Genomic DNA, 16,722 nt, shown 5'->3' on the forward strand with positions numbered 1-16,722 from the left:
GTTGTATGGTTAGTTAGCTTCAAAGCACAGAACATAGGGGCTGATTTAGACTTATGAGGACAGTGGACCATCTTGGTGATGTTGGGGACATGGCACCCACCACCCTGAGGGATGTCTGCCAAAGCTAGAGTTGTTCGCTATCCCTACAGACAACTCTTTTCTTTGGCAGGAATCCCCATCACAGTAGTTCCTGTCAATGTTGTAAAAGTTTGACAGCGCCATCAAACAGGACAGTTATCCTGCGTGGTTAACCTGGGAGAAATGGGGTTGTTGGTTGGCTGGGGTGTGAATGGGGTGTGAGCCCTGGTCAAGAAACAGGCATAATCCCTGGCAGGGTGAACCTCTAAAAGTCACTAAATTAACCTGTTCTTAACCACGGGATGGCTTGGCGCAAAAAGACAAAATGTTCTGTCCTTTGAGAGGAGACTTCTTCGCTGCTGGTCGTCCCTGACTTGACCTCTCTTCCTGCTTTGCTGTGCCCGGTCTCCCTCCCGCCGCCGCTGTTGTTACCTTAGCGGCCGCCGAGCGGAGGGAGACTACAACTCCCAGCCTGCCCAGCGACCCGGATCCACTCCAGCGGGGTCATCGCGCCCTGAGGCGCTAGAAAAACGCTGCTCCCTCGGCAGAGCGGGTGTTCTGTCCTTTGAGAGGAGACTTCTTCGCTGCTGGTCGTCCCTGACTTGACCTCTCTTCCTGCTTTGCTGTGCTCGGTCTCCCTCCCGCCGCCGCTGTTGTTACCTTAGCGGCCGCCGAGCGGAGGGAGACTACAACTCCCAGCCTGCCCAGCGACCCGGATCCACTCCAGCGGGGTCATCGCGCCCTGAGGCGCTAGAAAAACGCTGCTCCCTCGGCAGAGCGGGTGTTCTGTCCTTTGAGAGGAGACTTCTTCGCTGCTGGTCGTCCCTGACTTGACCTCTCTTCCTGCTTTGCTGTGCCCGGTCTCCCTCCCGCCGCCGCTGTTGTTACCTTTGCGGCCGCCGAGCGGAGGGAGACTACAACTCCCAGCCTGCCCAGCGACCCGGATCCACTCCAGCGGGGTCATCGCGCCCTGAGGCGCTAGAAAAACGCTGCTCCCTCGGCAGAGCGGGTGTTCTGTCCTTTGAGAGGAGACTTCTTCGCTGCTGGTCGTCCCTGACTTGACCTCTCTTCCTGCTTTGCTGTGCCCGGTCTCCCTCCCGCCGCCGCTGTTGTTACCTTAGCGGCCGCCGAGCGGAGGGAGACTACAACTCCCAGCCTGCCCAGCGACCCGGATCCACTCCAGCGGGGTCATCGCGCCCTGAGGCGCTAGAAAAACGCTGCTCCCTCCGCGCGCGGGACGCGAGCGGGACGCCCGGATGAAGCCCGGACAAAGGGCGGGCCGTCTGAGGCCGTCCGAGGCTGGACAAGGTTGGGTTGGGCCCGTTACTCTGCTAAAAAACCTGATTCAAGGAGGTGAGCCTGTGTTATAGCTGGGGGTTATTTATTGAATTGTTGCCTCTTGGAGCACCTGTTTACCCCGTGCTTACGAAAAGCATTGTCTGTTAGTGAATTATGCCCGGCAAAAAGTTATCCCCTGCAAAAAACACTATGGACAACTATATCTTTCAGGTAGTTGCCAAAATTAATAGTGACAGGAGATCTTCGCTTGGCCTGAGTTCACCGTCTGCCCTGGGTTCACCAACTTCGCCGGCTTCAGCTTTTGCCGAGTCCACGGAGCAACCTACCTCCTGCTGTCCACCTGTAAGTGAATCTGACCAAGCTGATATCGCTGTAATAAACCGGTCGGTTCTGATTGAGTTAGACAGCGAGAGTGAGATGGAGACTGAACAACAACTACCCGAGGACAAAGCCCTCACTCCGGTGCCCGCTCCACGATCCACCAGAGGGGCTAAAAAGCCACAGCCACAGCCGAAACGATTTGGGCTCAGATCAAGCCGCAAAAAGATTGCATCGCCCCCTAGCAAATCCGCAAGGGAAGAAGATGTCACTCTGGATGACGTTTCTATGTCTCTTACTAGTGGTCAATTTAAGAACTTACTGAGTATGATAGACACTAAGATAAAGGACATTGTTAATCCGCTGTTAGGCAGAATTGATAAACTCACTAAGGAAGTGAATCGCCTTGGGGGTTTGCTGAATCAAACCTTATCTGAAGTAGGCAAACTACCAGATGCTGTTTCTAGTAGGGTTGAGTCCAGTAAGGCCTCTTCTTCTTTGGTGGGTGGTGGGGCTTCCTCACTACCAGTTCCTCCGGTGGCTCCCTTGATATCCATTTTAGATAGTGCAGAGAATAAAGATGTTCCCTCAGATGCATCCTCCGCCCCAGAATCTGTAAATGGCTCGGTAGAGTTGATAGTTGAGGCCTCTCCATTGGTCTTGGTTTTAGCCAATGTTCCTCTTTTGCAGTCTGGTCAGGAAGAATCTACCTCATCCCTATTGTCTAAAGCACTTTATTGGTTAACAAATAACATGGTAATAACTCCTAGGGGTAGGCACCAATTGGCTGACGAAATAGTAAAGGCTAGAAGGGTGAGGTGGATAGGTAATAGTACAAAGAAGTTTATGGGTGACTGCGTCATCCTACATTTTTCTGACCCAGAGGTTTTGGCCAATATTCTACCCAACCTTCTACCTCCGCAGCGGAGATCGACTGAAATCATTCCACTCACTTTAGACTTTTTCTATCAGTGTAGTGGGAGGGTCTCTAAAAAAACAATGCTAAAAACTAAGTGGAACGTTGTCCCAACAAAAGGGCGGAGGGAAGTGAAGCAACCAGAGAGGGGTCTAAATCTAGAGAATAGATTTTCAGCCCTTTCCAATCTTGATGCCTGTGATTGACTCTCTATAAATCTAAGTCAAGTACCACTAGCAAATGGGGATCAAAATTCGGATAGCTTATCTACCCAGAATGTTAATTGCCTTACCAATGATTTGTCGAATAACTTGGTTGTCCAACCAGAGGGTGAGGCTTGTGTACTAAATTCTTTTCCTGGATTACGCCAGGGTCGTTTGTCTGGAGTTGCTAACCTACTCTGCTGGAATATAGCTGGGCTGACATCCAAGCTCGATTGTGGGGACTGGCTTGGCTTTGTTACCCAATTTGATATTTGTATATTCCAGGAAACTTGGGCCTGCGACCCTGTCTTTGTATTAAGCTATTTGAATTTTTATGTGTCAGCTGTCAAGGGTCCGAAAGGTAGACCTATGGGGGGGCTTACTATCTGGATTCGACAAGCAATACATTTCTCAGTTAAAAATATAGCTACTGGACACAATGATATCCAGCTTATTAGGATTTCTAATGACAGAACAGGGTCACTTGATATTTACAATATTTATATTAGGAGTTCCAAAGGTCGATCTGAAACATTACTAACCTTGGCCGACCTCATCGAGGAGCACTCCGTTAAAAATAACATCGTTATAGCAGGAGACCTTAATAGGACGTTTGAGCCATTGGTTGTGGGAGATGCTTTCACTGGTGCTGATGAGGATTCCTTCTGGGGCATCCCTGAACTACAACTGAAACCAGTCTCCCGTTGGACAGAGGACATTATAGCTATTAATGCACTGTGTCTTGAAAAAGGCTTGAGAGCTATGAACGGGAGAACAGCTGGGGATAGAATTGGCTCACCAACATTCGACAATGGGAGGCACAAAAGTCGAATTGACTATGTGATCTGCAGTTTGCATTTGTGGCCTGCCCTTTGTGATATGGAAGTCATCATAAGATCTGAGAGTGACCATAACCCCCTAAGTGTGACTCACAAATGGTGGCCTGCTGAATCAAACTCTAGCTGCATGAATGAATTCGTCCCTCCGCCCATTATCCCCGAGAACAATATGCGTAGGCTACGTTGGGACACTGTAGCGAGAAATCAGCAGGCCATTGATATTATTAACAGTGAAACTGATCAAGCCATTCGAGCTATGGAACTGGCTAATGCCTCTCCTAAGGATCTGGGTGAAGTGGTCAAAATACATGATACCCTCTTTGGTAAGATCAAGGCGCACTTTCTAAGACCTGATAAACATAAGGGGGTTACTACCAGAAAAGATGCTAGATGGTATAACTCTGATTGTAGGAAGGCAAGACTCGACCTTGACCGGGCAATCAAGAAGCGAGACTGTGTGTCTGTTTCTCTAGCCAGGAAAGAATATAAAGTATGCATTGCTAAAGCTAAGAAGGATTGGGACGAGCAACACTGGTGCAAACTGAAAATGGCCAGTGACAGGAAGGATTCCAGAGTATTCTGGAATATTGTAAAATGGGGTTCTGAGAGAGCTGAAGAGTCACCAAGTAATAACGTCTCACAGGAGGCATGGGTTGAATTCTTTAGTTCGCAATACACTCTTAATACCCGGGTCTCAGTTGATGACAGTACAGCTATGAAGTTTTTTGATGATGACAACTTTAACTATAAAGAGATTATGTCTGCAATCTGTACAGTAAAGCGCGGGCGAGCTCCAGGACAAGATGGAGTACCCGCTGATATATTCTTAAATGATAGTGAACGCTGGTGCAAATATATACATTTGCTTATAAACTCAATTGCTCAAGGAGCAGATGTCCCTGATTCATGGAGGGGTGCAGTTATTATCCCCGTGTATAAGAAGGGGGACCGAGCTCAGCCCTGTAACTATAGGCCTATTAGCCTTATTGACACTGTGCAAAAAATCGTGGGTCGCGTGGTGGTCAATAGGCTTCTCGACTGGGCTGAGGATTTTAATATTCTATCTCCATTCCAAGCAGGTTTTAGAAGGGCAACAAGCACGATCGATCAAGTGTTCCGCTTCCAATTATTGCAGTGGAAAACCGTGGTTCTGGGGGGGTGTAGCCTGTTTGCGGCATTTGTCGACTTGCGGGCTGCATTCGACCTGGTCCCACGTGCAAAACTGTGGCAGGTTTTGCATAGCTTGGGGGTTTCTGATGAATTACTAACCCTGATACTGCGCCTCCACGAGTCTAACTATGCAAAAATTCAGTGGGGCGGTAACGGGATGGTCACTCCTGATTTCCGTGTTGAAAAAGGGGTCAGACAAGGGTGCTCAATGGCTCCTACTCTATTTACATTGTTTATAAACGGGGTAGTTTCTCGATTGGTAACTGCGAATGTTGATGCTCCTTCTCTTGCAGGACTAAAAATCCCCATACTAATGTTTGCGGATGACACGCTAATTTTATCAAAAACCCCTAGTGGACTACAGCGTGCTCTGACAATTTTTGAGAACTTTTGTGGGGAACATGGACTGGAGGTGAATACTATGAAAACTAAACTAATGAGCTTCAAGCCGCAGCGTAGCTTTAAGTCCAAAATTATGATAAGTGGAGGGCCTTTAGAGTTAGTTAAATCATTCACATACCTAGGTATCCAAATAACTGATGACCATAGGTGGAGCCAGCATATAAATATTGCTATTTTGCGACACAAACAAATAGCTGGCACAATTAAATCTGAACACAGGAAATCGCTAACCAAACCTGTTAAACCAGCCTTATTGGTATATGAAGCAAAGGCTATTGGGTCTGCACTTTACGGCGCTGAAATGCGGGGCTTTGAAAATCTTACATCTCTGCAAGCCTCTGAAAATAAATTTTTAAGAACTCTTACCGGTACACCTAAAAGTACTCCGTTGTTGCCTCTCCGATACGACCTAGGAAGGAAACAAATCAAGGACTTGGCCAGATTACGCCCGATCTTGTATTGGCGCAGACTCTGGACCACTCCTGAGCTCTCACATTATGCCGCGGGTTTTGTGGATGTGATCAAAGCTGATGGCTTTCACAAGATAAACTGGCTTAAATTATTGAAATCTATATTGTTTGAGCTAGGGTTGAGTTCTTTATGGCAGGACCCTGCTGGGACATCTTTCCCTTCTAAGCGTGTCTTAAAAGATATTTTTTGGGAATGGATTGTTACTAAAACTTTAAATGCTTCAAGCTCTGGGTCCATGTCTTTGCATTTTCTTGAGGCCAAAATGTATCCAGTCTTGGAACCATATTGGGATATCATCTCCAAACCAGGTGACAGGAAGCTCCTATTCCAACTGAGAGCTGGTGCATTTCCTATAAAAATATTGACAGCTAAATGGGGTTCAGGTGGAAGTAGCACCTGCCCAGCTTGTGGGTTGGGGGATGAGTCTCTGGGTCACTTTCTGTTTTCATGCGGATCATATGCTATTCCAAGATGAGTATGGTTAGCTCCTATGTGCAGGAACCTTGGGACATCAAGTAGTTCAGTAGCTATGCGAATTATTTGTACGACTCAAGTTTCTTGGATCCTGATAGCTACAGCAAAATATCTGGGTTGGGCATGGATGCTCAGGCAGAGACTGCTAGTTAAATAACTATTCTCTGCCCGACAATTTAGACAGAGACTGCTAGTTAAATAACTATTCTCTGTGTGACAAATTGGCCCTCATGAATTTGACATTACTGCTTGTTATCTATCAAGGACCATGTATCAAGATAGAGACTGCTAGTTAATCAACTATTCTCTGTCTTGACAATTGTTTTTTTGCATTTGTATAATTGCTTTTAGACTCCAGCGTTTCTCATCTTGAAAAGTATTTTTATCAATGTTTTAATTCTTCTTTTAACCGAATGAATTTTTATATGTAACCTATAGTGTTGCGTCAATGTGCTGGATTGTAAATTTAATTTGTTTTTAAATTCTTGTGTATAATATGCTTTTATGAGTAACAACTCGAATAAAGCACTTTTTGACTTTGACTTGACAATGTGTGAAGTATTTATGCAGGACACAAACATTATTAAAGTGAAAATCTCACATCAATTTAGAAAAATAGATGGATTTTTAATAAATTAGTTGACACCAAAACAACACAAATCCAATCAGTAGAACTGCAGTTATGAATTTGTTAGTACAAACTAGCACCTAAAAGAGTAAAGCACCAACCAAGGCTCCCCAGTCTCACAAAATCAGCTCAAAGTAAAAAAAAGATAGGCAGCCACGATGGAGCTAGGGTCCGATCCAAGAAGTGGATTGAGCCTGGTTGGGAGTTACCTTTGGACTTTGAAGAAAATGTTCCCAGAAGGTAAAGTTCAGTGGGGAAAGGCTGCAGACAGTGTCTGAGGAGGGAACATCATTATAGAGGTGCAGCTGGACAAAGTCAAAGTGAAGATTTCTACATTCAGACTTAGTCACTTTTTTGGAAGTCTAAAATCTCTGCTGTGACAAAGCAGGAGGCTGTAGTCAATGAAAGTTCTAGGAGACTAGGAGACTGGATACCACTTTAACAAAGGTCCCCTAAACAGGATTTACTGGTGCAGAGAAGAACGTAGCGGGAGCTACGATGAAGTCAGGCCATATGGCGATGCACCTTGGGCAGATAGATGAGCAGGATAGTCTCAGTCTTCTCCTGGTTTACCCAAAATCTTTTGTCTCAATTTTGGATTTTCGCTATCTGGGCACCCTTAGTTCCACCATCAACACTCCAGGATAGGATGGGTACCACTTGGGGCAAGATGGGGGCGGTATGCTAGACCGCTGTTAGCTGCTACCTGACCAGTGCCGGTGGTAATGAAGACCGCGGGACAGGAGGAACGCTAAAAAACTTGTGGCTATTCCTTCATTAATCAACCTCGGCTCTGCCTATGATGGTGGTCTTTGGTTAAAAAAATGACAATTAAGTTTCCTAGCCGAGGATGAAGTCGGGATTGCTACCACCCTTTGTGGTCACGGAGACGGCAAACAACGAGAGCAGGGCAGTGCAAAAAAATCAGCTCTCCCTCTTTACTTCCTTGATCCGTATCACAGTCCTGCGGTTACTTGGGGGCTCACGGATAATAGGGGCGTCTCAATTTAAGATACAGATACAGCTGACTGATCCTAAGACCGACGCTTACCTGGCTCCCGAGGGTGAAGGTGCAGCTATGCCTCCAAAAAACGCGGCAATACTGGCGGCCGCAGCCGCGAAGACCAGAGCGGCAAAACAAGCATTACGCAATTGAGAGCTTATGCAGAAGCAGGGAGGCGCTGATGGAGTCGTGAACGAAGCAGGAGAGCTTGCTACAGAAAGAATGACCACACCGAAATCGGCTAGACAGCCGGTAGTTGCGTCGGGCCCTTCAGTGGTGGATATGCTCCGTAGAGCCTCGGTGACATCCTCTGCGAATCCGAAAACACCCCTGAAACTACCTGTGACCGGCAGCAAAATCGTCCATCTGGCAGCGCTGACTCTGCGGAGCTAACAGGTAGAAACGGAAACCAGGGGCGGATTACCAATAATGGAGCAGTCTGAAGGAGCTGTTGGCAATAGTACCCCGTCAGAAAATTTTGCAGTTCACACAACAGTAAATAGTATAGACAGGTTGGAGACTGTCGAGCCACTTGAGGTTGAGGAGGAAACACCACAGCCTGAAGGTATGACCCCCCCAAATACCAACTGTAAGTCTCCCTAAGACTGTTATAATAGATTCTGTAGAGTTGTCCTCTGAAAATAATGTATTGACGGTTTTGCCAATTACCCCTGGTCCCCCAGTAATACCAATGCTACAATGTGACGCTGGTGAGGTCAGCTCAGTCAGTCATGAAAAAGATGACAATACGGAGAACTTGGAAGTAACTGAATCCGGCGTAATTAATGCCGCTGAAGCAGTAGCCGAGACAATAGAAACCGATAGGGATCCTACAGATTTCTTGTCATTCTCGGAAGATGCCGGTGAGTCGGGCAATACCGAGGAGGATCTTGAGGAAGATGCAGAGACTAATTTCACCACAGAAAGGGACCAAAACATAAAACATAATGATCCCAGGGCTGGCCGGAAAACAGTTTTAAAAAAGAAAAAGAGTCACCATGGGGCAATAGACTTGGCCTGGGATTATTCTCCATCATTACAGGCTGTAAATCAAAACTACCCCCCTCACTCCTCATGTTCAGCATCAAACGATCACCCAGATCAATCAGGAGCAACACTGACCTCAGTCATGGATACTGTCCTTCAGGCTATTGCTCCACATCGGGAGGAAACTTCTAAAGATGGGCGCAAAGCTAAGGCAGCCCTTCATAAAGTTCAAGGGGTTGAACGCAAATTAACAAAAACTGTGGGCTCCTTTAACGAGCGAATGACTGAGATGGAAGCTCGCATAGTGTCTAATGAAACTAAGGCTGCCGCAACTCAGGAAAGAGTTGACTCCCATGGGGCAGAACTAGAGGATGTAAGATGGAAGCTCGAAGACTGTGAAAACCGCTTACGCCGTAATAACCTTCACGTCCTAGGCATTCCAGAAAAAATTGAGGGGGATGATGCCCGTGCATAAATTATACAGCTTTTTCGAGATACCCTCCCTGAACTTTCTAGTTGGGACTGGAACTTGGAAGTGCAACGTGCCCATAGAGTCCCGCTGACATTGAAAACCACAATGAAACCAGGGGGTTACCCCCGCGCAATTCTAGTATATTTTGGAAACTTTCTTTTAAGACAAGCCATCTCTGATAAGGCTAGGCCTGTGGCACAACGCACCAGAGACTCTATCTCATATTTCATCCAGCCGGATTTATACCACGTAACTGTGGAAAGGAGATGGCGCCTTCGACAACTGATTAAGCCTTTCTTAGAGAAAAACGCGCAGGCTTATCTCAATAATCCGGCCAGATTGAAAATATTGTTTCTGGGTCAACCGAAATTTTTTACATCTGAGATTAAGGCAAAAGAATATTTAGATAGCCTTAACTAATTATGGAACCTACTATAGAATCTAGGAGTGTAGTGGGGGAAAGAGGTTGAAAGTATTGATATTTCCATCATGGGGATATATAGAATTCCTCATTTATGCCCGACGGTGGTTCTGTGCATGTGGTTTCTTCTTTCCTTCTTCTTTCCTTTAAGGCCTAATGAGAATAAGATTATATAGGTTGCTACTTAAGAACTGGAACATTTGCCTGTTAGAATAAATTAGTAGATATTCAGTACGCGATCTCGTATGACATGATTCGCTAAAATAATGAAGAGGGTTCTGTTCTCCCTATGTATATCTTATCTTTCGCTCACCTCTCCCTCTTTTAGTCCCCTTCTGTATCCGCATTGTAAAATTCTGTTTTTATTTCCTATTCACTGTTTAATTACCATTGAGCACTGGTTAGGTAGCACTACTCCATCACCACAGACTCTTACAGAGTCTCATTGCCCAATTTTTGGGTTCGAGGATGGGGGGGCATGGGGTAGGGTGGGTTTTGAAGGGGAGCGGGGAAGGGGGTTAAGGGGGAAGCAGAATAAAAAGAGCAAGCTCAAATGTACAAATATTACATTAAAACCTGTAACAATTGACTTTCAATTAACCTTGGGGAAATTTGTGAAGGTTAAACTGTGGTTGTCTCTATTTTGGAGAATTATGATGTACAGTACTATTGATGGTCGGATTGTTGAATATGTACAATGGGGAAGTTAAAGCTTTACTGTTGGAATGTCGCAGGCCTCAATGATAGGGGCAAAATGGCACAATTATATCAAATAATTCGGCAAGGTTCGTATGATGTGCTCTGCTTACAGGAAACTCATATTTCGATAGGGGACAAGGAGTTATTAAAAATACCTGGTGATAATCTTCTTGATTTGACAACACAAACATCTAAAACACAAGGGGTTGCCATTCTAGCAAAAACTTTTTTGGGCCAACCCAGACGTAGTTTCGTTGATCCCCATGGTAGGTGGGTGATAGTGCAATTAGACCTAGGCATTACTATCTGCTCACTCTATGGATCGAACCAAGACGATCCTCAGATATTTCAAGATCTTGAACTCGAATTGGCATCTTGGTCAGGTTCATTAGTGGTCTGTGGAGACTATAATATAGCCCTGGGGTTCACACAGAATAGCCAACTACAACAGATTTACAATGGACGTAAGCCTAAAGTCTATAGGGCTGTAAAGCAATTTATGAATAGCCATAACTTAATTGACGTCTGGAACCTGAAAAATATAAATGATCCTGGATATACATATTTTTCTTTTCCCCACAATAAATATGTCCGGATTGACTATGTAATGACATCTATGGAAAATGCTGTAACCGCAGTGATAGCTAAATCCCCCAAAACACTGTCAGACCACAATGCCCTTACTTTCATCTTTGATACCACCAGCTACAGGGGCCTTACTCTCAGTGATCATTTGATCGAAAGCTTTTGGTAAATCAGGAGTATATAGCATATATAACGCTTTGGGCACAGGAATTTTTTGATTATAATCAGTATAGCGCTCTCAGACTAGTTGTCTGGGATTGATTTAAAGGAGCCCTAAGGGGGGAGATTATAGCTTTTGTAGCAAAACGCAAGAAGGACCAGGATCGGTTAAATGAACAACTTAGCTCCGAATTAGCAAACCTAGAAGAACAACATGCCACCCAGTCAGTCATCAGGGGGAGGAAAGTGAGAGTACACTGCGGAAAATACTAGTCCTTAAAACAGAGATCAACAGTGGCCTGACTCAAAAGGCAGCAGAAACCTTTCAGGTGAATCAAAACAATATTTATGAAAATGGGGAAAAGGTAGGGAAACAACTTGCCCTCCGGACACGCCAGAAACAAACTTATAATGCTATTCAATCTATTGAGTTTGAGGGGAAGAAACATATGTCAGCTGTAGGCATAGCAGGTGCTTTCCAAAGCTACTATCAAAATCTCTACCAAAATGAGGACCAACCTATGGTTATCACTACAAAAGACTTCCTAAACGATTGGCTACATGATTCTAATCTACTTAAAACAATTGATGAATTAACAAGGGAAGATCTGGAAAAAGACATTTCAATTACCAAGCTTGAATAAGCACTCTCAGAGCTTGCTAATGGAAAAGCAGCAGGACCAGATAAAATTCCTCTTGATCTATACAAAGTGCTTGGAAAGCAAATTATGCCTTACTTATTAGATCTGTTCCTAGGCGTGCAATGGCATGGCAGTCCACCAGATTCGTGGAAATTCACAAACATAGCCATTTTTCCAAAAAAAGGAAAATCCCCCGAATTACCATCTTCATATCACCCCATCTCGCTCATAAACTCCAATTCAAAGCTGTATGCCAAGATTCTCGCTAACCGGCTCAGCAGGATTGTCGAACATCTAATCTCCCCGTGGCAACATGGCTTTATTCCCGGAAAAGGCACTACAGACCACACTCGTAGAGCCATCTCCCTCTTTGACATCATGGGAGGGACGGGGGCAGGATGTTGATGATCCTGCTCGATGCCGAAAAAGCTTTCGACCGAGCCTCTTGGCAATTTCTATGGGGAGTTTTAGAATTAAACAACTTTGGACCAGGCTTTGCTAAATCCATCAAAGCACTTTATGTCGATCCAAAGGCTAAGCTTACCATAAGGGGCACTGAATCGGAGGTTATTAATATTCAAAGGGGGACTAGACAGGGGTGTCCTTGCTCGCCAAATTTATTTGCCCTTAATATTAATCCGTTAATTTCAAAACTGCTTATATCTAATTTTATAGAACCTGTGACAGTTGGTATTTTTGATACCAAAATTCTAGCTTACGCCGATGATGTGGCAGTACTGACACCTAAACCTACTGAGGCAATCCAGGAGATTGAGCGAATTACTCAGACCTTTGGCTCTTACTCAGGATATTCCCTGAATAGGGATAAGACAATGGTTCTATGTACAGAAAATATTTCATTCGAAAGCCCGTATAGAGTCAACCAAGCTATATATCTTGGAGTTTATATATCTCCTAAGATGAAAGAAATCAATCAACTGAACTATGACCCATTGATTAAAAAAAATAAAAAACATCTCATAAGAGTTAATAATCTCCATTTATCAATTTTAGGTAGGGGGAACTACATTAAAATGAATATTTTTCCAAAAATATTATATTTTTTTCGAGCAATTCCATTAATGGTCGAGGATAATATTATTAAAGTTATGGACTCTTGTTTGTCTAAATTCGTATGGAATTACGGGAAAATTAGGAGGGCACTGCCATATCTGACACTACTACAGCATAGGGGAGGGTTAGCCATTCCAAATCTAACTCTATATTTATGGGAAACTCTCCTACAACAAATGGCCCCTCTGTTTGACATCAAGCCAATAACAGAGGCTGCACCAGACAATAATATACCCTTGATATATGAATTGCTACTAGGGGATTGTAATGGCTGCCCTTCTGCTGGCTCTTTGGAGAGGGAGAATGATGGAGAGTGACTCCAGCCTATCACCCCCATAGTATAGGGGTTAGGACTATAGACAGGGCCCCTGTCTTATATATATTAGGGCATTTTCGTGCCACTTTCCTTAATGTAGGGCTTATGAATTTAAGTTAGGGGATAGATATATAAGTATTAGTATATTTTCCATGGAGTTATGCATATTGTGGGCTCCGTAGGCCTTAAACGAGACAGACTCCATTTTGCTTTCTGCCTGGTAGCTCGAGAAGGCTTTCTAGGTGAAGCGTAATGTTTTAGTTTCAAGCTGTTGTTCGCTTGGAGAGAACCGGTTCAGGCTTACCCTTATCGAAGGAATGTATTTTTCTCCACACCGAAGACACAACTTCAGGCCGGCCGGCTGGGAACGTGTCCTTGGTACGGGGAGGTACAAGAATTTGGTGGGCGGCAGGTTACTGGCCGTAGCTTTCCATGAAGGAACGGGCTTTGATATTAGCGAAGGTGTTAGTCAGTTTTCAGTTAGTCCGTAGGCGGCATCTAGCCGTTAGCATCTCTGCCATTAATTATCTCATGGCGGACAGTCGCCATCTTTGAAGTCCTAGAAAGATTTAAGACCGAAACTCTCTGAGAAAGACTGAAGGAGAATTAGCGCGGAGCGCACTGATACAGAGAGAGAGAGAGAGACGGTAGCTAATAACCAGCAAGGTTCCGGTGCCCTGGAGGGAAGCAGACGATGTTGAGCCTAGCGGTGCAGACGTGTACTTGTGACGGCTGGGGTGTGACTGCAAGGCGAGCCAGGACACAGAGACGAGAAGGGAACCTAGATGACTGCCGAGCCCAGACTTCATATTAACCAGGTGATGTCCGTCCATTGTTCATAGAACGTGCACTCTAATATTTACCTTTTCTTTGCAGAAGCTATGTTGCATAGTAATGTGATTTGTGTCTACTGTTAATAAATATCCTAATTCTTATGGAATTATCGTGTGCCTCGTGTTCATGTTCAATCTTGGTAAATGCATCTCCTAGTTGAACGTTGTTTATGTGAGCGGATGTGAAATCCCGATCAGGTAAATAGTGATCGAACAAAGAGGGAGTGAGTGGACCTTTGATGCCAAGAATAGGAGGTACACCATATAATTTGGGAACCGTATCAAAAGTCATTATTATAGTTTTATCCCGAGTAGGTAACTGAGATATTGTCCTGATAATGTTTCATAGGAATGTGGTCGTCGTTGATATGCGGCGTTAGTGAGAACGTTGGGTGGGAGACCAACGCCTATACCCACAGGATTGTGGCTTGAATAAGTGAGAACGCCAGGAAGGACACTGGCGTGTAGTTTCGCAGGATTGCGAACAGTTTGGAAAAGGGAGCATTGGGTTCTGCAGGCCCATGTGTAGACGCACCGGATTGTGTGTCAGATCTGCCCTAGGGTAGACCGGTCTGGGTCGGGGTGGCCGCGAGACCAACTGATGTGAATAAGATATTGTAGAAAATCTATGTATATTCCCCATCCTTAGGTACGACCTATATATATATATATCCGTACATCTATCCATTGTGAATACTGTCTAAGGAGGGAAGGTGAGTACGTTTTGGCTGGGTCATAGGGGCCCCTGGGGGCTGATCCCATTTCAACGGAAAATCCAGCCATAACATCTGGCGTCACGAACTGTTTACGAAGCCTGTGTGCATTGTATTGTTTTAATCTTGTTGGTTTGCGCTCGGCTTGTACGTATAAAATTTTGTTTATAATTGTGTATATAACTTTGTTGTGTCATTATGTTTGCGAAAAAATCATCGTCGGTTTTCAAGTTACCGATTCAGATTCCAGGCTGGGAATGTACCCCTTACGAGGCCTTGGCCCGCGAGTGGGCTGATTCTACTGGTTTGAGTGAAAATTGGTCTTCATGCTTGGAGCAGGCAGAGCCTGCCGATGTGGTATCGTGCTTGCAGAAAGCGCCAGTAGTGAAGGGTGATGAGCTTCCTATTTTGGGACGCAGAGGTTGGATTGTTCTTAATGCATATAGAATACTGCATGAGAGGTTTGTACAGCTACAAAAGCAGTTTAAGGACATGGAAGGACAGTGTGTTGAGTTGCAAAATGCGCATACTCTTTTGCGTTGTCAAAATAAATTGCTTGCCGATAAACTTGAAACATATCAGACCATTGCCGAAAGAGCTGCGGTCCGTATTGCACGATATAAGTATAAACATCGTCGTGGTCGTGTATCTACACGCAAAGTGCGTATGGTTGTAGCAAAAGCTGGAATGGATTGGAACCCCGATGAGTGGGACGGTAATATCTGGGATTCTCATACTTCTGACTCCTCGGCAGAGGAGGGTGATAAGCGCGAGTCTTCTCGCTCCGGACGTGATTGTAAATCTGCTTCATGTACTGATATAGGTCCTCAGAGCGACCGTGCTCGTTCTTCCCGTTCGGATGACGTAGCTTGCCCTGATTGCCATACTAAATCTAAGATGCGGGCTTCCTCGGAAGCTCTTCCTGAAGTTTCTGCTCACCCTGTGTTTCGACGTAAACTACAACAAGCCCCTGGTAACCCGGCTGGTATAGCTCTAGATTGTATTGAAGATTTTACTCAGCAGGAGGTTAGTGACATTTTACAACGATTTCGACAACGGCCTGGTGAGGCCTTGCTTACCTGGATGGTGCGTCTTTATGAACTTGGCGCTGCCGGTATTTTTCTTGATGCTGTTGATTGCTTACGGTTTTGCTCTTTAAGTTCTGATTCTACGATTCAAGATCATTTTCGAAACTATAATGGTGCTGGTCAAATTACTTTGCTCCAGCTTGCGTCTGACGGCTGTAATCATAAATATCCAACTGAATCTGATTGGCCCACTGATGAGAAACCGTGGTACACTTTGCGCGATGCGTCGCAACGTTTAAAGGAGGAAGTCATGAAAACTGCTATCTTTCTTAGTACTGCTGATAGGTTATTGGATGGTCTTTTAACATCTTCTGTGCGCAATCGCATTATCCGTTCTTCTCCTGTTGCTTACAAGCAGGTCATGATGACATTATTGATTAACCAAACTGGCAATCCTTTGTCTGCTGTGCTTGAGTCTGTTCGTCAGCTTGGTGAGCTGGGTGAATGGTTTAAACCTGAAAGACAATCTCGACCTGAAGGTCGTACTGGTGGGGACTATAAGTTCTCTAGACGTGACATGTTTCTTGCTCTCATTGCTGATGGTGTCAAAAGGGAAGACATTGACGGTGAGCCTAATAATCGCTTATGGGACATGTTTCGTAAGCGTGGTTTGGATCGGAAGGAGGGTGCCCGTCGTGTGCGAAAGAATGAGTATGACCGTGGTTCGGATGACAGTGGTGATGAGAGGCGACGTGTGAATTCTGATCACCGTGATGATCGGCGTTATGAACGTGATGGATCCCCTCATCGTAATGATGGGAGGGGGAGAGAGGATTATCGTGTTTCCAACAGACGAAAAGATGAAAGGAGTTATTCCCCTGACATGAGAAAGAGAGAGGATCGTAACAGACTTTCTGACCGTAATTCACAACTTTTTGAACATGACACTAATCCGTTTCGTACTGGAGACGGATATGAACAAGACATTCTAAT

The sequence above is a fragment of the Lissotriton vulgaris genome, chromosome 1_1, assembly GCF_964263255.1.
Source record: "Lissotriton vulgaris chromosome 1_1, aLisVul1.2, whole genome shotgun sequence".
Taxonomy (NCBI): Eukaryota; Metazoa; Chordata; class Amphibia; order Caudata; family Salamandridae; genus Lissotriton; species Lissotriton vulgaris.